General features: G+C 39.0%; 1 pseudogene; it reads right to left on the minus strand.

The window, feature by feature from the left end:
- Positions 1-6928: 6928 nt before the first annotated feature.
- Positions 6929-10158, minus strand: LOC149844510 (phenylacetaldehyde synthase-like; annotated as a pseudogene).
- Between the last annotated feature and the right edge of the window lie 14817 nt (positions 10159-24975).

Consider the following 24975-nt stretch of genomic DNA (forward strand, 5'->3'; position numbering starts at 1 on the left):
CCATGCAGCTGTGCTACATATAATGTGAAGTCAATTCTAAAATATATTTATTACTATTTAACAAGCTTATAAGTATTGAGCCGAGCCATGAGTAACCTTATGTTCACCTTGCTGAGCGATTTTTACGTATTCAAGGAGCACAAATTGAGCCATGAGTAACTTGTCTTGTTTTCTAGCCCATGTACCCTAACTTCAAATGGCCAAGGAATCGACAGCCAAAGTTGATCTACATCGGCTCAAAGATTGTGGACTCAATGATGTGATGAGGGTCACGGACTTCTTTTTTTTTTGGATTTATTTTGACAATAATGAACTGCATTGCATTTTTTAGATCTTTTTTGTTGTTAATTAACCCATTCAAAAGGTTATTTTTTGATAATTAAACTATAACTCGTGGAGACAATTAGTTAGGTTATTTCTATTATTATGAATAAGCTATTTCTATTTATTATAATAGAAATGGGAACTCGGATGTGATCAATAAACTATTTTTATTTCTATTATTTATGTTTTAAATAAAAAACTTTTTGCTTACATTTGAACTGGATCCCACCGTTGGCATCCGCCGCAATTAGGGATGTAAATGGTTTGGGTTTTGGATATGATGTATCCAATGCCATATCCGACTAATTGGATGTGGGATTCAAATTTGGTTGGAGAAAAGCTCACACCAGATCCACTTTTTTACATGTAAATGGATTCAGATATCTATCAAATTTGGATATTTGTCGGATTCAATAGCAAAACTTCAAAACCATATTTGCATCTGATCATAATTGGATATGGTTTTTGCTTACCAAATGCAATTAAACTAAATTGAATCGAATTCGGGTCAAATGCCAAATAAAATCCGATTGATTGACATCCCTATCTATAATAGTATTTTCATTATTAAAAAACACATATGAGGCTTTTTTTCGTCTTTTCAGGGTAATTATAAAGACTAAACCTCAAGTGATTTTCTAATGGGGTTGACGTAGTGGGTGACGTCTTGGCTGTTAGACTGGGCAGTTAAGGTTCGATTCTCATGGGTGTCGCTCATAAGCCGAAGCTAATGTCTAGCTGAAGGGAAGGTGTTCTATCATCGGAGTTTTACGCTGCGTGAGGTTTCTTCTGGTTATAAATTACGAAAAAAATGACTCAACCCACAGTATGTTTTTTTAGAAGAACCCAACCCACAGTATTCACCACGGCAGCTACAAAGCCTACAATCTTAGCATCAGCTTTCAAGATATAGCCACGTATCTACATAAGATATCACGGCCGTCCATTAGTCCCTTCCCCTCCCCCACGCGCATAGAGGTACCGCGGTTTCCTCCAACCCGACGGCGATTTCCCTCCCTATAAGATCTCCCTGAACGCATTTCTTTCACCCCCAGGATCGCAATACAGCCAATCAAATATCCTTCTTCCTTTCCTTCCCAAACGCTCCCCATCCTTTCTAGTCAATCCAAAAACCCTTTTTGTACAAGCTTTTCCGGCGATTCCACCAAGTGGGTCTTCACAAATCGTTCGAATTCTCTCTTTGGAAGCTTTCCATCAGCTTTTCCGTCGATTTCACCAAGAGGGTCGTTTCCAATCCGGCGATCAGTAGTGAGGGAAATGAGCCTGAGGCACGCGAGTAGGATATGTTTCGCCGCCGGCAGCAGAGCGGTGCAGGGGCTGAAGGACCAGGCGCCTAAGTGCGACGTCGCTGCGAAGATCAACGGCCGGAGGGACGCCAACCAGCTGCGGCGGTTCTCCGGCGCGCTCGATTCCGTCAAGAGGAGGGCCGCCGAGGAGGAGAGCAGGCGTGCCGAGGAGTCACTGCGCACCGTCATGTATCTCAGTTGCTGGGGTCCCAACTAGAGTCAAGTCTGATGAAAAACCCTCCCCTTTGATCCAACAAGATGTAGAAAAAAAAGTGTTGAAATTGGTGTTCATATTATGTATTTATGAGATGGATTGTCGATTGAGGTTTTGTAAAATTTTTGTAGTTTAAACAATAAGAAAAAACCCATTATACAAAGTGTTAATCTGCTTGAAAGAATGCCCTGCCTTAATTGGTATATATTGTTTTGTTGGATCAGAGCGGGCTGTAGGGAGGTCTAGGATTGGTGTTCATGCATGGGGTTGTTGGTATATGTCTTTGTTTGTTTTGTTTAGTTGGAAGATAAATCAGACACTACAGACAAAACTGTGAGTTTTGTGGAATATCTGTATGAATATGTTGTTGATGTGTAGACTTGTTAAAATTTGAAATGGAAAGAAATTATTCAGTGTGAAGCATGTGGATGATGCATTGCTTTTATTTGTAATGGTTGTTTTTTGTTGGATCGGAGGGTGGATAAGAGATGACAATCGATTTTTTGAATTTGATTGTGTGAATGATGCTTTGGCTAATATGTGAAGGTTAATTAGGTTGGGTAGGCTAATAATAGATGAGACCATTGAAAATACTGCTTGTCCTGTTTCCTGTGTCGTTTTATGTGACTTTTGAACTTATAACCTGTTCCTTGGAGTTTGGTATTGTGTCATTCATGTTCTGGGAAAAGCTCTCTCTCTCTCTCTCCTTTTTGTGAACTGTTGATTTCAAATTTGCATCAAATTCACAAGCTCTGTTGAGTCTGTTTTCTTTCACAGGTCATAAATGAGCAATTATGATTAGGAGCGTCCTCCTTTCTAATTCAATAATGGCAACCATTTTTTCTGTCGGGAACAAAATTTTCTGGAATAAATAGCTTTTAATTCACCAACCTTGTTTGCGTATATCTGCGCAAGCGTGTCCTTAGACAGCAGTAATTTCAGCAGTTTTTTGTTTACAAGCCTGTCACAAATACCTCCGATGTAAAATATCATGATGTCGTGCTTTTATCAAATATTAACAAGATAAAAAATTTAATTATTGGTAAAACACAAGTTTTTCATAAAAAAAGTCACGACAGAAAATTGAAACATTAACCCACTTGGGTTGCCCAGGTGGTTAGGGTGTTTCTTGGGAAGATGGTTTAATCCCGTTTTGCCCAGAATTGATTCTCACTAGAATCATGTCTTGTTTGGTGGTGGTTATTTGAAGGTTAGGACACTCACCTGGGGTTTATTAGGCAATAATTATATGTCACAAGGATGCAGCTAACGGTGCATGGGACACCATTTTTGTGTAAATCTCTATAGTATACAAAGAGGACAGGACACCGGGCAGGTTGGAGTGTCCCTGTGACAGTTCTTGGATTTTAAAAACAAAAACCCTGAAAGCATGCATGTCAGTTATACTATATATTTAAAAAAAGAAAATAAAGCGTAAAGGAGAAAGGAATAAGAGGGACCTAAAATGACACTGGTAAACCAACCGAGTAGTTTTGTGATTTGGCTTGGCTGGACTCTCATGAATTCGTTTATGATAGCTGCTCATTTAGTTTAAACAAGTGCATGGTGTTCAGTTGGACTCGGCTCCAGTGAGTTCATCATATAGATAAAATATATTATGTAGTTTATGTGTTATATATAAAAAGAATGCATAGAACATTATGTTCTATCTTTAAATAATAAGAGATTTTTTACACCAAAAATGATCTTACTGTCCTTGCAATTTGGTGGGCTTTCACAAATACCTAACAATTTGATAAAATCTTTTGCATATTTAAAATAGTTGACGTCCATTTTTTTAGGATATTTTTGCCCTTTACACATGCAAAGAAGACCCGTGCTTTCATAAATACCTAACAATTTGACAAAATCTTTTGCATATTTAAAATCGATGATATCTAACTTTTTTTAGGATGTTTTTGCCCTTCACACATGGGAAAACCCAACTAAGAGTTTTTTAGGATATGTTCGCACGATATATATACACTAAGGGTGTCTACCAGTCAGGTTCACCTGAACCCTACCCAAACCAAGTCCCTATAGGGTGCAGGTATGGTGATAAATAAGAGGACCCAAGTGGTCCGATTAATATATAGATTCAGGTATAGTTTGTGAAATTTTATACCAGACTTAGCCCCGACCCAAGTTTCGATTAAGACCTATAATTTTTCAATGCAAAAATGATAAAAAATATTATTTTATGAGGTATGGTGTAAGTCTGGTTCATATACTTCTTATTGGGTTCGAGTAGGGTATCTCTTATGGTAGATCCGATTAGACCCAGGTCCATGATATTGGGTCCAGGTGTGGTTTCAACTAGGTCTGAACCAAACCTGACTCGTTGGCACCCCTAATAGTTATGTTGTAGGAAGTCTTCAACCTTTCAATAAATAAAGATTCCACAAATACAATACAATACTCACAAATATGGTATGACCTTTGCGAATATTACCTCTGAACCTCACTTAAGTAAATACTTCTTAAGGAGTTTTGTTAATGTGTGTAACATTCACAAATACCTACTGTGATTGTTCTTGATTTTTGCACTATGATGAAACTTTCGGAAATATAGTATGATGTTTACAAATACAATACGATCTTCGCGAATATAACTTATGAACCACTTTAAGTAAATACTCTTCAAGGAGTTCTATAAATTTTTATGACATTCATAAATATTTGATGTGAATGTCCCGATATTCACATGTTGATTAGACATCTGCAAATACAATACGAACTTTATGAATATAACCTACAAACCTTCTTTAACTAAATACTCTCCGAGAAGGTTCGCAAATGTTTGCTGATATTCTTAAATACCTATTTAAATTATTCTTAGAACTAAGCACATTTAAATGTGTCTGACATTGGAATGTCTTTTATTAAAATTATACTTTAAAATTTTTTGTTAGATTTTTATGAAAATGTTTTATAAGATCCAATTAGTATTTTGGATATTTAATGGTTAACTACATAGGCTACGGGTTTGACAGTAACTTTTATTCTTAAAAGGCCTATATGGGATATTGAACTTTGAAAGAATTCTTTTTTTTAAATATTGTTTTTAGGAAAGAACTTATTGAAATTCTCTCTTATTTAGAGGTTCAACCTTAATATGGATATCCCACAACACTCACGATTCTAGTAAATAGTAAATGTTAAAATTCATTAATTGAATGAACCTGGATTGGATAAGCCAAAGCGCGATAACCTAAAAGTCACTTATAACTAACCTCTTCTTAAAATGTAGTTACATATGAAGGAAAACCTATTAATAGGAGCGATTGAGGAAAAAATGACATTTCTCAATATAACTACAGTTCTTTGGTACCATTGAGAGATTAAGATTGAGAGATATAGCCACAAGAAGTTTTAGGAGAAATCAGAAGAAATCATTGTTGGATGAAAAAACTCCATTTGAGGTATATCTTCATTTCTTTTTTCAGACTGTTTGGGTATTTGATAACCTATATATATATATATATATATATATATATATATATATATATATATATATATATATATATATATATATATATATATATATTGAATTTTGTATTTTAAACCCATATTTATCACTTCTGGTGTATTTATTCTTCATAAAATGAGAGTGGAAATATGAGTGTTTGGCATCATGGACGCAGGCTCAATATAGCCGAAAATTGTTACTTGCTTTATGTGATTTTTGTGGCCTGTGTTACTTCATGTTCTTGCCTTGAATCTTATGAAAGTTGGTCACAAGATTGACCTTGTCAACAACAATCACAACTTGAATTATCACGGTTGTAATTGTTCATCCCACCTGCGGTTAAAGCAATTGTCCTTGTACAAGGAAGTAGGAGCCAAAACTTTCATGGGGACAATCGTTTCTGCTTTGATAGGAAACAACCCCTTTTATATGAAAATGGGGCCATTTCAAAAGAAAGGCTCTGAAACCAATGCCTCCTAAGGGATTGTGGCATAGTTTCTCAGATATTTATAGGCAAAGTGTGAGATTATTAACCACCAACCCATGTGGTAAGCGGGGTCCGCCTAACCCCAGTTTGTCCTTTCAAAAAAAAAAGTTTGAGATTATTAGTGCAATACATGTGAATACTTAATACATTGCCCTTCCAAAGAGAAGGGGGACAAGGAATGTCCAAAATTTACAACAATGATTATTGAGCAAAAACATATTTGATCTTTATAGCTTATTTAGTGAAAACCATGCTTTTGATTGTGTTATTTTGGGATTTAGACAGGTTTCTAATACTACTAAAAAAACATTGGCTTGCAATGCATCAAAATCTTTTACAACACAATTGAATTGAACCAGAATCATGGAGCATTTCTTGATTAATAAAAAAAATGAGCACATTTAAATTGTCCCATTAAGTGAACAAAATCTACCACTAACATCATTTGTTTCTGATTTTTGACCTTCCTTGGTCGGAGTGCCCCCCTTCTCTGCACAGAAGCTCTATTTACTTTTACAAAGATGGCATGACAAACTTATGATATAACAGCAATCGTACATTGACCCACAGTAGAATCCAAAGGTCAAGTTCCATAATCTCAAACCACCTGATTTGCATTACCAAGGGAACTTTGGTGCAAATAAGAAAAGCAAAGTATGCTTTAGGGACAAACTCTAAAAGCTACAGACCTGGCAGGTGGATATTAACCACTTATTTATTAGAAGCATAGTGACAAATATCGCCAGATTTATGAAAATCTTAGATAATATAGTGAGAAATTGCCTGAAAGTTAAAAACGGCAATTTCTCATGAGATTTTCAAAATATCACGAGATTTATGGAAAAAACATAAATACCATGATTTAAATGTGTTATTTATGTTTTAAAGGGCTATTTATCATGAAAAAACATGTACTTTTATTTTTAAATAATTTTTATTAATATTTTCTTATAAAAAATACATTTTATATTTTTAATTTATTTTTTATTGCCAAGATTTTGCAGAAAAAATGTAAGATTTATGAAAAATTTTCAATTCTCACAAGTTTTTGAAAATCGAGAAATTTCTGTTTAAAAAGTTTGTTACTATGATTAGACATGGAAGGCATTTTCCATGTGACAACATGCCTAAACAACACTGGCTGCATCTCTGGCCAATAGTACATTGGCCTGCTGTTGTATGACACTCCAGGCACCATGAACATGCCTTTCCTCTAAGAGGGTGGTGTGTGTTCTCCCCCGAAGATGCATTGAATGTCACAATGCGTGTTTGGGGGTCTAAATGAGCATCACATATGTAAGCACATGGGGCTCATATTCTCGTGTGTGTTGGCATCACTTAGCATCGAAGTCCGGTGCGGTTGCCAAGACTAAGTACCCTTTCTTGCTATTTTTGTCATGAAACGACGGTTCGAGAAAATGACAAAAATGTTCTTCATTCAAAAAAGGGAAACAACGGTTCAAAAAAAGGACAAAAATGTTCTCCATCCAGAAAGTCGAGGATGATGTTGACTCTTCAAAGTCTAAACAACGAAACGAACTTGAAATACTCTCTCTTTTTTTCTGTTTGAACTTTTCGTCGTCATCTTCTTCTTCTTCCTTCTCCATGAAACACTGTAAAACTCATTCTCTCTCTCTCTCTAGAGAAGAAATTAAGGGAGGCAAAGAGCTGGCAATCCGATGGTGATCGTCATCCTCTTTCTGCTAGCAGTGGTCAGAATGTTGCCCTCATCCAGCGGGCAACCGACTGCGGCGGCCCCTCCTCCGCCTTTGAGGGATACCTATAACAGAATCTTCTTTCAGTACACCTACAACAGAGTCTTTCAAAGTACAATCTGTCTATCCCCTACGTCGACAATACTTCCGATCAGGGCTATGCCTTCCAGGCTACCTTGACGTGACTCAACACAGGCATCAGGAATGGCATGTTCCTCTCTAGATTCCCCATCACGGACCTCAAGACTGCCATCGGGATGGCTGACGACTACAGCCTGATCACAACAAAGATCATGCTTAAGGGGGCGGTGTTCGGCATCGCAATTTACGAAAATCGTGTAGCGCAAAAAAAAAAAAATGGCAAATCGCAAAATCGAGTAGCGAAAAAAATGGCAAATCGCTAAATCGAGTAGCGATTTACGAAAATCACATAGCGAAAAAAAAGAAAATCGTTAAATCGAGTAGCGATTTACGAAAATCGCGTAGCAAAAAAAAACAGAAAATCGTGAAAAAGAGTGTTACAAAAACCTCGAGCAAGAAACAACTGAAGGAAACATATGAGCGCCACGATCAAACAAAACACTTGATTAATCTTTTTTGACATTTAAAAGAGGGGAAAAAAGAAAGAATTTATACAAGCCCCCCCCCCCCCCCCCAAAAAAAAAAAAAATCAACAGTAGACCCCCCACCTGCTGACTGCGCAGCGGGACCCGCGCCAGGGGTAGCGCCCGGACCCCCTTCTGTAAGGACAAAAACTCTGAATGAGGCTCTACAACTCATCAAGTTGAACCATGCTACAGTCAGTGCACAGGTCAGTCGGTGCTTGATGGAGCAGTGTATAGGATCGTCTGCCGAATGTGCACAAAGGCAGGAAGAGAGAGAGAGAGAGAGAGAGAGAGAGAGAGAGAGAGAGAGAGAGTTGATGTTCATGGCCTTCTTCAAAAAGGATTCCTTTCTCGGATAATCTTGCAGTCTTAAATAACCATCTTCGAGGTACTTAAGTCTTTGCAACCACTCCTTTTCTAGAATCATCATTTTTATGGCACCCATGGAGGAAAGGGGTACTTAAGTCTTTGCAACCGCATCGGACTCCGACGCTAACTGATGATGACAAACATGGGGATACGAGCCTCACATGCTTACATACGTGGTGCTTATTGGGACCCCCAACACGAGATGTAGCTAACGACCGTCTTCCGAGGGGGGGACATATAACCTGCTTCACTTTCCTCTATTAATGCAGAACCAACAACAAAGCGCAACACATACATCTCATCTACAACTGTATGTGTCATATAGACCTTCCTTGTAGCATTGATTGCCTCAAGCAGCTTGCAGTTCAGCTCAAAGCCATTGCCATCCCCTCCTCTTGGTTTCAGCCTAAAGCACACCAACGCAAACCTTCTATGCCTCAAAACTCTCATCCATACTAACCAGCCTTTCAAAGAGCTTAGCAAGCCTAACATGCCTCCTTATATGCTCCCTAAGGTTACTTAGGCCATGGCTTTGGATCACAAGCCACAACTTGATGGCGCAAAACCGTCGGCTCAGTGCAATCTGCCAGTCTTTGTAGTCGATAACCATTAGGCTCGTGCTCGCCGGGTTGGCCAGGTAAGCAGGACTTGTGGACAAGGCACTCACCAAGTGAGAAGTGTGTTTGACCCATAGGCAGCAACAATCCATGTTGCTAAGAAGCCATTTGTGTGGTTTCATGCTTAGCGAGTGTGCATGCTCCACCCCCATCTAGGTAGTGTTTGAACTCTGGGCATATGCAAGCACTACCCGCATAGGCTGCATCAACATGGAGCCAGACTTTGTACTCTCTTGCCACTTGTCCTAGTGCTTCGAGTGGGTCGATGTCATCGACACCTGTCATGCCCACAGTGGCACATAGGAATAGTGGGATCAAACCAGTAGCCACATCACCAGCCATTGCTGTGTGACCGACATTTGGCGAGAGCGCAAAGCAGGTGGCAGCAGATGTGGCAATTGGCTGTAATGTTTGGGGTCGATCCCTGCTATCTTGCATGCCTTTTGCAAGCACGAGTGTGTTTGATCAGAGCCATACACAACAAGTTTGGTTATGTTCTCATAAGCTATACTGCTCAAGACTTTGTACACACTAGAGTACACACTATTGCCTCACATGTGCTGCCAAGCATAACACCGCCACCGCTATCACCACCAGCACCAACCTTGCGTTCACCGTTATTGCTATAAGTGAATACAAATGGTGAGGGGAGCTTAAGGATGTCAGCCATCCAATCCATGACAAGCGATTTGAGCTCGATGGCGGCCGATGAAGAGATCCAATTGAAACCAACGACGTTAAAGCCACTGCAAAGCATCTCTCCCAGTTGCCCAACAATGCTAGCATTGGCTTGGAAGTAGGCAAAAAAGTTAGGACTCTGCCAATGTGTTAAGCCGGGGATGATATGTTGCCTAACATCATGAAGTATGGCCTCCAAGGACGCCGACAAGAGTCTGCGGAGGTAGCCAGGCTCAACTTGGCTACACACAGGATAGCTCTCAATCTCCTTGTAATAGTTTGCAATAAAATCCACAATCTGTCGTGCTTGTTCTCGGAATTTCTCTGCATCTAATGGCTTGAAACTTCCATTTGTGTTGTGAAAGCTACCCATTTGAAAACAATAAATAAAAATGTGGAGGAAGAAGAAGAAGAAGAAGAAGCCGCTAGTGCTGGTTGTATAGAAAGAGCTGGGGCGAAGGATAGCTTAGTCAAGCAGATATTCATTAGATTTTGAAAAATATAGTGAATTTATTACTGAAAGTATCTTGATATGCGAAGCAGGTTATATGTTCCCCCCCCCCCGAACAGGGCAGTTAGCTACATCTCATGTTCGGGGGTGCCAAAGAGCACCACGTATGTAAGCATGTGCGTCTCGTATCCCCATGTTTGTCAGCATTAATTAGCATTGGAGTTTGATGCGATTGCAAAGACTTAAGTACCCTCTCCTCCATTGGTGCAAAAAAAAATGACGATTCTTGAAAAAGAGTGGTTGTAAAGACTTAAGTGCTCCGAAGATGATTATTTAAGACCCAGTCTCTGCACTGCAAGATTATCTGAGAAAGAAATCTCCCCTAGAGGAGGCCATGAACATCAACTCTCTCACTCTCTCTCTCCTTTCTATTTCTACTTCTATGCACATCCAACAGAAGATCTTGCATTGCTCCATCAAGCACCGATTGACCTGCACATTGACTGTTGTGGAGCCTGATTCAGAATTTTTACCCTTACAGGAGGAGGGTTTGGGGGCTCATCCCAGCGTGGGTAGCATCATTCAACAAAATGAGTTGTAGATCCTGATTCAGAATTTTTACCCTTACAGGAGAGGGGTCTGGGGGCTCCTCCCAACGTGGGTAGCATCATTCAACTTGAAGAGTTGTGGAGTCTGATTCAAAGTTTTTACCCTTACAGAAAAGGGGGGTTTGAGGGCTCCTCCCAGCATGGGTAGCATCATTCAACTTGAAGAGTTGTGGAGTCTGATTCAGAGTTTTTACCCTTACAGAAGGGGGGTCTGAGGGCTCCTCCCAGCGTGGGTAGCATCATTCAACTTGATGAGTTGTGGAGTCTGATTCAGAGTTTTTACCCTTATAGGAGGAGGGTTTGGGGGCTCCTCCCAACGTGGATAGCATCGCTCAACATGATTCGTTGTGGAGCCTGATTCAGAGTTTTTTCCCTTACAGGAGAAGGGTTTGGCGGATCCTCCCAGCGTGGGTAGCATCGTTCAACTTGATTCGTTATGGAGCCTGATTTAGAGTTTTTTCCCTTATAGGAGAAGGGTTTGGGGGCTCCTCCCAGCGTGGGTAGCATCGTTCAACTTGATTCGTTGTGGAGCCTGATTTAGAGTTTTTGCCCTTACAGGAGGGGGGTCCGAGGGCTCCCCCCGGCACGGGTCCCGGGTGTCGTGGTCAAAAAATGCACATGGTGTCGTGGTGAGAAAGACATATGTTTGTTCTAAGCAAGGTTGGAAGAAATCAATGGAAAATTCAACAAGGAGCATGCCAGAATCAAGATGTGGATGTCAAGCGAGAATGATGTTGTGCAACTCAAATAACACAAAATAATAGGGGTCTGGTTTTTAGTTAAAATGAGAAATGAAATGACAATAGAAATCGCTGAAAATTTACAGAAATAAACTAAACTCAATAACAAAGACACCACTTTTTACGGATTTGGAATATGACCTCCGGTTAGGGAGATATGGCCCTTACAAGTTGGTCCTAATTCAGGTAGCGATTTACAGCGATTTGTTTACTGAATAACACTACAAATCGCTATAGTGATTTGCGGAAGACACTATAAATCGCTATAGCGATTTGCGGAAGAATCTACAAATCGCTATAGCGATTTGCGGAAGACACTACAAATCGCTATAGCGATTTGCGATTTGTAGTGTCTTCCGCAAATCGTTATAGCGATTTATAGTGTCTTCCGCAAATCACTATAGTGTTTCGTTGGAGACCTGAAAATACTATAAATCGCTGTAGAAAAGCCCGATAACAGTACAAATCGCTGTTGGAAGGCCCCAAAAAATTTTGGTCCGGAGGGCGCTGCCCCCCGAGCCCCCGCCAGGGGCACCCCTCCTGGACCCCCGCCCGCTGACCGCGCAGCGGGATCCGCGCCGGGGGGGGGGGGGGGGGGGGGAGCCCCAGGACCCCCCTCCTGTAAGGGCAAAAACTCTAAATCAGGCTCCACAACAAATCAAGTTGAACGATGCTACCCACGCTGGGAGGAGCCCCCAAACCCTTCTTCTGTAAGGGCAAAAACTCTGAATCAAACTCTACAACTCTTCAAGTTGAACGATGCTACAGTCAGTGTGCATGTCAGTCAGTGTTTGATGGAGCAATGTAGGATCGTTTGTTGGATATGCACAAAAGTAGAGAGAGAAGGGAGAGAGAGTGAGAGAGTTGATGTTCATGGCCTCCCTTGATTTCTTCTCTAGAGAGAGAGAGAGAGAGAGGGTTTTACAGTGTTTTACGGAGAAAGAAGAAGAAGACTTTGAAGAGTCAATATCATCCTCGACTTTCTGGATGGAGGACATGTTTGTCTTTTTTTTGAACGGAGAAAGAAGAAGAAGACTTTGAAGAGTCAACATCATCCTCGACTTTCTGGATGGAGGCCATGTTTGTCTTTTTTTTGAACGGAGAAAGAAGAAGAAGACTTTGAAGAGTCAACATCATCCTCGACTTTCTGGATGGAGGACATGTTTGTCCTTTTTTTGAACTGTTTGTTTTTTCTTTTTTGAATGAAGGGCATTTTTGTCATTTTTTAAACCATCACTTTATGAGAAGAATAGCAAGAAAGGGTACTTAAGTCTTTGCAACAACACCAGAGTCTGATGCAAAGTTATGTCAATATACATGGGAATACGAGCCCCATGTGCTTGTATACGTGGTGCTCATTCAAAGCCCTGAACACAGACGTGAGATTCAGTGAATCATCGGGGGGAACATACACCACCCTCTCCTTGATATGTATACATTTTCAATGTTTTCCCAAAAAAACTAGACTGTTGAAAACAATGTGAAAATTTTCCCGTCCACAAATTTTCAAGAACAAGATATATATATATGACAATTATCGCTCAAAGAACTTAGTCATGTTTTATTCATTTTCTTGAAAGAGATCAGATCCAATTATCGGGCAGAACATGTGCTCAGCTCCAAGCCATGTAGTAGCCGCCCCTCCATTAAGAGAGGGGCCCTACACCTCCCCTTCTTGTCACAAAAGAACAAAAGAATACACGCGTTCGACTCTCAAATAAAAAAAAATTCAGAAAATTGAACACGAGGACGAGATTTCGTTTTTAATTTTTTAATCAATAATATAAAATGCATGGTGAATATTACTTATTCAGGTGTTTATCAACCGTGGCTTACGATTCAAAGCCAAGAGTTTAGTGGTATATAAAAAGGAAAATCTTTATACTGGAGCTCCCAAATGCAAGCCAAGCGTTTAGTGGTTCAAAAATGTCGGTTCCTTTGACATTTTAAAAAATGGTCTACAGTAAAAACACGGGATTCTTTGCTAACACGTTAATATCTCATTAAAATAATTTTGTCACTTTTCTCATAAAATAGGAGGCAGTATGAGCTGCAATTTGCAATGTGCCCCCCCATTTCCTCTTGTACAACCTGTCGGAGTGCACATGTGCAGGCCGCTGGACTACACCTCATCATAGGAAGAACAAAACAGGGAGAGAAGGGTTCCTCTACCTAGGCAATGGCAGTGGACCAGGGGAAAACGGGTCCCGCCCAGTCTTGTTTCGTTTGGACCCGGGATCATAGTGACAAATTAACGTTAAAAACAGCAAAATCTTGTTTTTCAAAAGCTTGGGAGAAATTGAATTTTTTTCATAAATCTCATTTCTTTTTCGGCAAAATCTTGGCAATAAAAAAATAAATTTTAAAATATAAAAAATATTTTTTATAAGAAAATATTAATAAAAATTATTTTAAAATAAAAATACACATTTTTTCATGATAAATAGCATTTTAAAACATAAATATCACATTTAAATCACGATATTTATGTTTTTTCATAAATCTCGCGATATTTTGAAAATCTCACAAGAAATTACCATTTTAAACTTTCAATCAATTTCTCGCGATATTATCCGCAAGAAATACATGGTAATGACAGTAGTTCAAACTTGTTTTTGTTATAGTCTCGAATACAGAAAAAGCATCTACACCCGAAGGATCTAAGACAAGAGTGATCCTGTTGTTTATTTAGGAGGACCTCAAAAGAAGACTTCATATGAAGATTGAGTGATGGTAATCGATTGATAAGGGTTTCCACCCAAAACCGAGCAAGGAGGTTGCTCTGAAATATCATAGTTAGTCCCAATTCAATAATGGTATGATGCTTGTGCTGGATCATCCCATTTTGTTCAGGCAACTTAGGACATGCCTTCATTTGTCGAATACCTTTAGCTTTCACAAAATTTTTCAATGCCTTGTTGTTAAATGCCCCTTCATCAGTTAAAAAAAAATGATCATTTTCTCAAATTGAGTAAGGACCAAAGTTGTAGAACTCAATAAATTCCATCGTGAGATCAGATTTGGCTCTCATATGGTAAAACTAAGTAAATCTTGAAAATTTATCAACAAATATAACATAAAATCTGAATTTTTGAAAAAAATGGTTTTCAATCCCCACAAATCACAATGATTTTTTTCAAATAATTCAGAGCAATGTTCATCAACAGAAAGAAAAGGTAACCTACACATTTTGCCCATTTGACATCTTGGGCAAATAGAGGAGCACTTATTTTGTGAAGTTACCTCAATATAGTTATTCTTAACTAAAAAATCTATCAACTGCATATTGGGATGACCAAGCCTTGAGTACCAAACATCCTTATTAATAGATATGAACCAGGAAGAATAAAAAACCTGTTTACTTTTTGAGGTGACACCATATAGCTCTCCATTCCTATTGCCTGTCACCACCACCTTGTTGCTGGCCTTGTCCTTTACAAAAAAACCATTAGATAAAAATTTAAAAGAATAGGGATGTGCTCAGTTGATTAACTGAAATCAAATTTCTTAATTTCATGAATAACAAGAACATTGTCCAGTTTCAAAATTTGATTTTCAACATTCAAGTTTGCAGTTCTGGTATGAGTAATATCAAGTTTAGAACCATCACCAATCATAATTTTTTTCGGTCCATTGTATCTATTGAGATTAACAAGTTTACCTGCATATGAAGTAATGTGGGCGGTAGCTTCATGGTATCCTGTCCATCTGACAACTTCAAGACAACAAGATCTTGTGGGACGTCTTCAGCTTAATGCTTGATTGAATCAATGAGAACAATTAATGGCACTGTGATTTGACTTATAGTAAATTTGACAAATCATACCTTTTTTCCTATTTTTACTGTGATTTTGACTCAACCCTTGATCATTGAACTAATTTTGATTGGGTGCTGAGTTATTTCCCATTCACAACCCTTTGAATTGAATTGCCATTTCTTGTTGGGATACCGATATTTTTGGTTCCCAAACTTTGACCTATAAACGCAAACCAACAACTTGTTTATACGAGGCAAGCAGTGGTTTTAGCATCATTGTAACAAATGCTTCGTAGCCAAATCCAAGTCCATTTAGTAACCGCAACACCTTAGTCTTATCCTCTATTGGTTTGCTTATAGCTGCTAGCTCATCACATATGTTCTTAAATTTTTTGACATAATCAACCATAGATAACTCATTCTTGCGATTGAGTAGCAGTTTTTGGATACCTCTCAAAAAGTTTGAAGGCCCACTATGATGCCACCATCTAAGCAGCAATCGATCAAAGTTTCTGCTTTAACTCCTAATGGCCAAGCAAAGTCATCATCATTGTGAATACCAAACACCATAGAGTCAGTGGCGGAGCCAGGGGTGGGCGGTCGCCCACCCTATAATTAGAAACTGATTCGATTCGGGACTCAGCCGAGTCAACTTGACTCGGTTTCCAACTCCGAGTCTATTGTGACTCGGCCGAGTCAGGAGTATGGACATTTCAAAAAAATTATGGATTGAGGTTTTCCATTTCATTTTCACCGTTTCATTTGGGCTGCTGCTTCACCCATGCCCACCCCAAGCATCACCGTCGTCTGCCATCATGTCGGAATGGTGGACCACCGGTTGAAGGCTTGAAGCAGGTCGGTATCTCTCTCTCTCTTCCCCTTCTTCTTCGTTTTCTTTCTTTCGTTCTCTTTCATGTTTTCTGAACGGTTCCTTTTTTGGGTGTTTTTGAATTTGTTATACGTAAAGAACTAAACAAGAAATACACAAACACCATCTGGGACGGATGGTGTTTGTGTATTTCTTGTTTATATTCTTCTAAATTTTGAGACTGAAACCCCAATCTTCCTATTCCATCCCGCTTTCAATATAAGCATCACTCATGCCTCTGAAAACTACCACTATTTTTCCTTTGATTCTGGGCCTCTGACGTGATGGATCCTCTTCATTCTGCTCCACACATGGATTTTGCATTGTGGGTGTCTGTGTTTCTGCTTGTATTCTCGGTTTTTGTGGGATGGTATGAGAAATTTCCAGAGTACAAATCAAGAGCTTTGTTTCTAACGGGAGAAAGCCATGCAGGTCTTGAAAACTATAAATTTATAGTCTATGTGATGTGATTGTGTTTCTTGATTAGTTCCTCACTTATGACTACTAATAGGGCACTGCATACCTCAGTTGGCAAGTGTTCTGCTACACCACAATAGACATTCATCTGGGTTCAAGTTCAACCACAAGGGTTTAGCTGTAAGTTAACCCGTCTCATTGACATGGCACATGATAAATTACCAATCAATGAAGACCTTGCAAGCCATAATAGAATTGCCAAATATATTGAAGCCCTGAGCCAATAAGTAGTTGGCATTTGATTTGACCTGGCATGAGCTCGTATTTTCATTCAAGTTGGCAATGCCAATTTTTGTATATAAAGGTTGGTCTTCTGAATTTAAGTTCACTATTTTAAATTTTGGTTTCTTTCTGATTATGTAGATTGGCAATCCTCTCCTCAATCTGGTTGTAGACACCGCTGCTACTTATGAATATTTTTGGTCTCATGGGTTGATTTATTAAGAAACTGGTTCAATCATCAAGAAAGAATGTGATTTCAGCCACTGGTCCAAATAAATGGATCGCCCTTCAAGACCATAGCATTGTCCTCGAGACCCGAAGTCTGCCCACCCAACAAAACTCTTTTGGCTCCGCCACTGCATAGAGTGAGAAGTTTACACGCTTATATATCACGTTTCTTTTTTTTTCACCACCTTTAATTTTCTTTTTTTTTTTGTTGCTAAGAAAAAATATAATATCCATATAATTTCACTTTTTTGGGTGGAACTTTAATTACATTCTCTATTTGTGTTTTTTCCTTAGATTAATTGATAGTTTCAGCCAATCAAATTGATTTGGTCAATCAAATATATTTAAATTTTAATAGTAAAAGTTGTCGATAAATTACCGATATATATGCAATATAGCTGATAAGTTATATGAGTGGCAATTCATAAGTTGCCAAATGACTGAGTCTCTCTCTCTCTGCCAGCCGTTCCAATGACTCACACATCGTGCCCATCCTAATTCGGATTTCTTGGCTGAAGATATTTTTTTTAAAGATTTCATTTCAACATCCATATGCCTTGATATTTACGTGACATAATTTTTATAATGTCAAATAAAGGGTAAGAATATAAATGAAAAGTTTGTGTTGTTTGCCTCTCACCCCAATAGGCAACCACAAAAACGTCTTTGTTAAGACTTTTAGCAGCGAAAAAAAATCGCCTAAAAGTGTTTTAGTGAGATTTTTTTGCTGAGCGTTCATCGCACATCACGATGGATGCTCAGCGCGCGTCCATCTCACTCAGTGCTCGTCCGTTTTGGTCAGGCAACTACTACTCACTATATATATATATATATACGTTTGAAAGTGAGAAAAAGTTAAAAAAAATAAAGGTAGGAAAGAAAAGAGTGGATTTTTCTATCGTTCCAAACGAAAAAATATTTTTTAAAATAGTTTTCCTAAAAGGTTTGACTTTTTATGAAAAACATTTTCCCACTTGACGGTGAAAGAATTTTTTCTACCAAGAGAAAATGTTGATTTAACATACACACTCCCACCCCCACGACTACAACTAGTGTAGCTCCTCTTCCAATCTCATCTCACCACCACCACTGACTCAGCCCTCCTAACCATCGCCACCTCTCTCCAGCAGCAGCAGCAGCACCACCACCACCACCACTCACCGCTACGACAATTTCAACCCAATTCCCTTTGTCTCCAGCCCCTCCATCGTCTCTTTGCCATTAAATCCGCCCTCCACCACCTCTCCCTCAACCCACCTCCTCCAGCTCCCCACATCACAACCCGAACTCAGCCACACCCCATACATTGAATCCACGCTCGAGCTCAGTCCCTCATAGACCAAGCAGCTCACACCATTCATACTCACTTTCACTCCTTGGTCTGACGATCCCACACCCTCTGTCACCTCAAGCTCATTGCCTATTTTTTTTTGGAGGCGGGGCAAAAAAATGGGTACTTGTGGATCAAACAATGGTGGTGAAGATAAGGTGGGTATGGATTCCATAGGCTTTTGGAAAGCCTATAAACATTGTACTTTTCAGCTTGTTTTTCAGGACATTGAGATTCATGTCTTGGTTTCACCCCAGAACTTGAGTGGTAAGTTGGATTGGAACAGTTGAACATTAACAACTTTCACTAAATGATATTGCTTTCGCTCTACCAGTCCATGACAACACAACTATATTTGATGGATGACACTATCAGAACAATTGCATATCTTGTGAGAAAAATTCTGATCTTATAAAAACTTTTGATCTGGGTCTAGTATTGACTATGGGCGATGTTGAAGAAGGATTTGAGTAATGTCTTAGCGTCGTACTTGTGTCTCATAAGATACACACAGGTGCATCCAGAGTAATCATCAACTGTAATTAGAAAATATGTGATCACGATAAAAAGGATTCAGAAGTCACAACGAATTAATTCAAAAGCGGACGAAGTAAAAATATCATTAAACCGAAGTCTAGCTTGTTTGGCTACGACAAATATCACAATAACAAGACTTAGAAATAGTAACATTAAAAGCAGTCTCTAAATAAATTCATACCAGATAGAAAAGGATGTCTTAACCGCGAGAGCCATAAGTCAGTTTCAAAGCTGACGGTGGGATGTCGAACACTTGAAGGTAATAAAATCCACCCTTCTCTTCACCTGCTCCAATCATCACCTTCGTAGCACTTCGAATATGATAAATTTGAAGTTCATGGCTATGGGTAAAACGATCTTTAAGGTCTAACCAGTCATCTTTAGCAGTGGATGCATATATAACACTAGTAGATCTCTAGAGATTAAGTTTAAGATCCACGACAGGGTCATATGATTGCATCTCATCCATATATATTCAGGAGCCGGTCTGGTTGAGGGGTAGAACTATCAACGAACCAAGCTTATAGGTACATGATTATGGTTCGACTCTTATCGCCATTAAGTAATTGGAATACTAAAACTGTACCTGGGTTCCTGGGTTGTCCGAATGATGAACGTAGAAATTAGGACTTGATACATTGGACAGCATATCCATACTTAGCATGGTGGACCTAATGGAAGTCGTCTCTGGTGGAGTTTGTTCACTTGACATGGCTGCAGTACGTCTAAAATTGTTGATCTAAACATCAATCAGGAGAGGGGAAGTTCTCAGCCACGATGAAGAGCTACAAGAATATGCAACCCAGTAAAGCCCACACCGTGAAGTTGGAGAGGTCAAGAAGGATGCAACGCAGAAGGATTAGAACGAGTGAAACATATTTTTCATATTCATGTATGAGAGGACTTCCCATCTTTTGATTTTTATTTATTTGAAAGACAAGCTGGGGTTAAGCAGACCCTACCAGTTATACAATGATAACATTGGTAGTCCAACTTGCAACGTTCCAACACAAGGTGACGTGCACTAGCTGCGGGCACTTCTCCTCTTTTTATAGTTACAGTAAAGATCCCACCATCTTATGGGATAAGAACAGAGAAAAAAACTAAATAGAAAGAAAAATTAAATCTATTCTCTTGCTAAATTTACAGATAATTACCATCAGAAATTTACAACAAATGGAAACTAAATTTACAGCAAATAGAAAACTCATGCTGAATGAAAACTCCAGCAAGAGATGGATCTTCAGCAAATAGAAACTTTTTGCAGATTGTGCAACTCTCGTGAAAGACCTGATCACGTTACCAGAATCGTAACAATGTTGGAGTTCATGAAATTGGTCTCATTCTACATGATGCCCAAACTTGATTCAGGTATTTTGCCCACTTGTAAATGCAAGATACAAAGGGATTGTGCCAATTTACCAAGCAAGCGCAAATGTCAGTTTTACGACTTTGGTATCTTTTCACTCTTATTCCTTGTGTACAATATTCTTTAGTTAAAAATGATAATAGTTAGATGATGCTTCATAAATGATGGGCCAACAAAAGAGTAAAGATTGCATTAAAGAATTGATCATTTTTCTCAAAAACAGAAAAAGGGAAATTCATCTGTTGTTACAAGTCTGATCCCAAAATTTGCACATCTTTGTGTACATTCAACTTTCCTTTCATATTTACAAAATATTATACCGGGACATTGTGCTTTATAGCTCTTTAAGAGCATCATTCACCTCTTTTTTTCCCTTCAGTTGGGTCCCCAGACACTCAAGTACATGACTTTCCTGAGGGACTCCTCAGCCTCTTTCCTTCTCTCTTGACCCATCTTCTGCAACAATGAAGATGAAGAAGAGGAGTCAATGGCCGTCGATGATACTGTCTTCAACTGCAGAGAAGAAGCATAGTTTCTCCTGGCGTTCTGATGCAAGACTCTGAAGACTGAGTTGAATCTGATGCCTTGATCTTTCAGCCCCTGCACAGCTGCAGTCACGCCTGCTGCTATCAGTGCTCGGTTCATCATCTCGTTAACTTCTCTCACTCTCACACTCTGTTGTACCGGAAGAACTAGAGATAGAAAGAAAGTTTGTTTCTCTTTGGCAAATTTCTCTTGATTGATTGTAATCAAAATAGATGTGAAGGGTGTGAATAACCACATTTATAGGAGGGGGAAGGAACATGGTACCCCCCAAAAGGTAAAAGGTAGGATGGTTTTGAAAGTAAGGGGTAGAGCTGATGCAAAACCGGGTTCTGCGCTGCAATTAAACCATTGGCTGAATTAGAGACATCCCTCCCATGGTTTTGGCAATAAGGTGGGTGGTCCATAAGGCTGTTTTGGCGTCAAGTTCAAATACAACCTGATGCATTGTCATTGTCAAGTTCAAATACAACTGTTGGGGCCTACTTTAATCAAATTCTCAAGACTTGACATTGTTGGTTGATTTCGGCATAGGAGAAAATTTGGAAGGAGCGCAACAATCGAACCTTTAACGAGTGCAAACTTGATTATCCTATGGTTATATACTTAGTTGAATCTAAGTTTGAACACAAATTCATATCTGATATCCACATCACTTAGTTGGATCCAAGTTTTAACCAACCTATTTTAGCGGGGGTCTAACCCATTGACACCCCCTAACGTAAACCAATTGAGTCAAGGCAGAGCAAACTCATGGAAAAAACACATTGTTTTAAAGCTAGAAGCAATAAGATTGTATCTTTAAACTGTTGGTTGAAGCCAAAAAACTTCAACCATTTATTGCAAAGTGCTTTATGTGATATAAAATATAATATATATATTTATTATTACTTAGCGAGCCTGTATGAGTTGAGGCACCGAGCCAGAACACGTAGGGTTTGTTTTCAGCTTGACGAGTTTCCGAGCATAGGATCAGTTTGTATTCTTGATATTATCATAATGTTATTTTATAAGATCAAGGGTATGTTTAAATGTGGGAAGCGGTTTGGTAGCTCTTTTCTATAGCTTGAACTTCCATGTGCCATATAGGAATAAGGTATAGTAAAATATTTCATGCTGCCTATATTCGGTCTCATATAAAAACAAACATTTTAAAGCTTACAGCAAAATAACATGGGTAACACAGATTTATCCAAACATTCCCCAATGTCAATGGGGGTGAAAAGCTAGCATCAGAATTGCTAGCCATTTTCCAAGGAATTTTTTTTTTTCAAGCAATTCTACATGCCCATCTTTTTTTTTAGATTTATAAACCAAAGAAACCACACCCGGTACGAAGACCTGATCGTGCTGGCTCAGCCTTATATGCCTACGGTCGTCATGCCGGCAGCCTAAAACTCAGAGTCTAGGACCCCTGCCCCTGGAGCCATCTACACTTTATTTGTTTACTTTGTAAATTTGAGGTATCAAACTGGTCATTGTCTCATAGTTGGTGTTCGTCTTTTCCCTTGGAGCTTTGCTAGATGCATTGCATTTTGGAAAGGCAGCTATCTCTGTCAACCAACTGTATGTGCTGCTAGAGCCCGCCATCTATGATGTAATGATAGTGCACGAGAGTGTGACCCGAATGGATGCATTCAAGAGTATACAAAAAGCAACTTTCTACTCATATTCATACTTCAAAAGGGTCTGCCTTGTTAAAAAAATATAATTTATAAGGCCACCATTTACTATACCTTGCTTATTAATAGAGGACATACACGCGCGCACACACACACACAAGACCAATGTAACGTGGTTTGGTAAACACTTACTCCCACGATAGTTTCTCTCTCTCTTCTTATTTTTATATAGATTACAACGAGAGTCCAGTTTAATGCATTTGAAAAAATCTAGAATAGCCTTAGAATTAAGAATACAAATCTCGGGTTAAGATCTTTCCTTTCTATCCTAATCTTCAGGATTAGGTAAAGGCTGATCTTTAGCAGGTGATGGTTTGGAGTTTCTTATCATTATCGACTTTCCAAGCAAATGATTTTTAACATTAGATGACTTTTTTTTTCATATTGACACTATCTTGAGAGTCCATTTGGGAAGGAGTCTTGGTGATCGATCCATCCAGATTCTTATAAAAATTCTTTGAAACCATAGAAGTTTACTTTCGTCCTTTTCTTAATATTTTTAAAAACTTGGTGAGAAGCTTGCTTTTAATTAGGAGCACATTTTTGTCATTAGGAAATCAAATATCTTTGAAGTTGGAAATGCACGTTTTACATCAGTAGAATTGTATTTTCTTAAAATTGTGCTTTTAGTGTAAATCTTATAAAAACAGAAATTTTATCTGTTTTGTGTCACTTTCTATTTTTTTTTATCGTTTCTTACTCGCTTTCCGTGAGTTTCTTAACGGCCTTATGTTTTATATTTTCATTTCTAAGAGAATCGATTCTTGCTCTACACTTTACGTATCCTTCTAATGCTTCTCACTATACTAAATGTGCAGTGTGGAGAGGTGTAACATGGAGCATGCAAGCAAGGGATCAGGTTGCTTGAGTGGCAGCAGGCTTGGAGAGAGAAGGTGCTGATCCCTTTCATCCCAAGATCAACTCCTATCAGGTGTGCAGGTGCTTTTAACTTGTGGGCTCGGTAAGGGCACAAGTGTTGATAACCTCACTCGGAGTTTACCTCATGATGGTGGGTCCATTAAGTGACCGGTTTTTGGCGAGGGATCTTCGTCGTAAAAAAATAAATAATTATTAGGATGGTTGCATTCCAAAAGGGAATATATTTTGATTGGCTAGCGAATTTGAGCAAATGAAGACTGAACTTTTTATATTTGTAGTGGAATTTATGGCCCCCATAATGATGGAAAAGCTTTGAAACTTGGAACTGTTGTAAATCCGGATTGCGTACCACAAAACCATATGCTAAAACGAGAACTTTTGATTTATTATGTTAACGGTAATTTGGTGGATAAGAATGAAGTCGAAGAGAGGGGCCTATCGTGCCAGTATTTTTTAAATAGCCTTGATGGCCAAATTTATAATCATTCAGGTAAGATCAACTAGCTAGCCTCGTGTCTCAGTATGGTGCTCAGGATGGCCATGCGAACACCATATTGCCAGCCATGTTTAGGTGGACAAAAGATGATCTCTCTCTTATGATATCACTATAAGTGAACCGTTGAAAGATCAATAGGAACGGCATGCCCCTTGCCTCGTATTTCTTGCAGGGGCCACTGTAAGGATGTCACAAAATTGATCCAATCAAAATTAACGAATGCTGAACTTTTGAAATGAAAATCTATTCCATCCAATTCCCTACAGTGACATCCATCTTGCCCAAAGATAACCAGACTAAGGGAATATATATATATATATATATATATATATATATATATATATATATATATATATATATATATATAACTCCGCCTGTGTAGTTATACACTGCCGGTCTCAAGCCCAGATAAAGGAGGAGGGTTGCGGTAGGCCTGTGACACCCAGCATAAAAACTTTGTCATATCCTATGAAAATGAACCAATATGAGAATTTCGTTGGGGCGTTCCCTACTGAGCGACGCGCTGTACTCTCTAGGCCCGGAGGCAGTGATAAATGTGCAAGGGTTGCTAGGTCGTCGCCCAGAAGCGACGCGTCACACCGGCGCCCGGGTGTGGTGTCAAATAGGCAAGGGTTCCCTCACTTTGTTGGACGGGTGGGGGTAAAGAAGTTAGTCCAAGACCATAAAATTAGGTTAGCCACTTGGAACATAGGGTCTTTAACTGGTAAGTTGGTAGAGTTAGTAGATGTTATGTGTAGGAGAAAGATTGATATTTTATGTCTTTAAGAGACCAAATGGGTAGGTGAGAAAGCTAAAGTGATAGAACCTTGGGGATATAAGATTTGGTATACAGGAATAAATAGGAATAGGAATGGAGTAGGGATTGTTATGAGTCGTCAGTTTATAGATAATGTAGTTGAGGTCCGTAGGAAGGGTGATAGAATTTTACTTATTAAATTAGTATTAGGTACGGATATTATTAATATTATTAGTGTTTATGCAC

Source organism: Nuphar pumila, chromosome 2, assembly GCF_984573655.1.
Source record: "Nuphar pumila chromosome 2, dmNupPumi1.hap1.1, whole genome shotgun sequence".
NCBI lineage: Eukaryota > Viridiplantae > Streptophyta > Magnoliopsida > Nymphaeales > Nymphaeaceae > Nuphar > Nuphar pumila.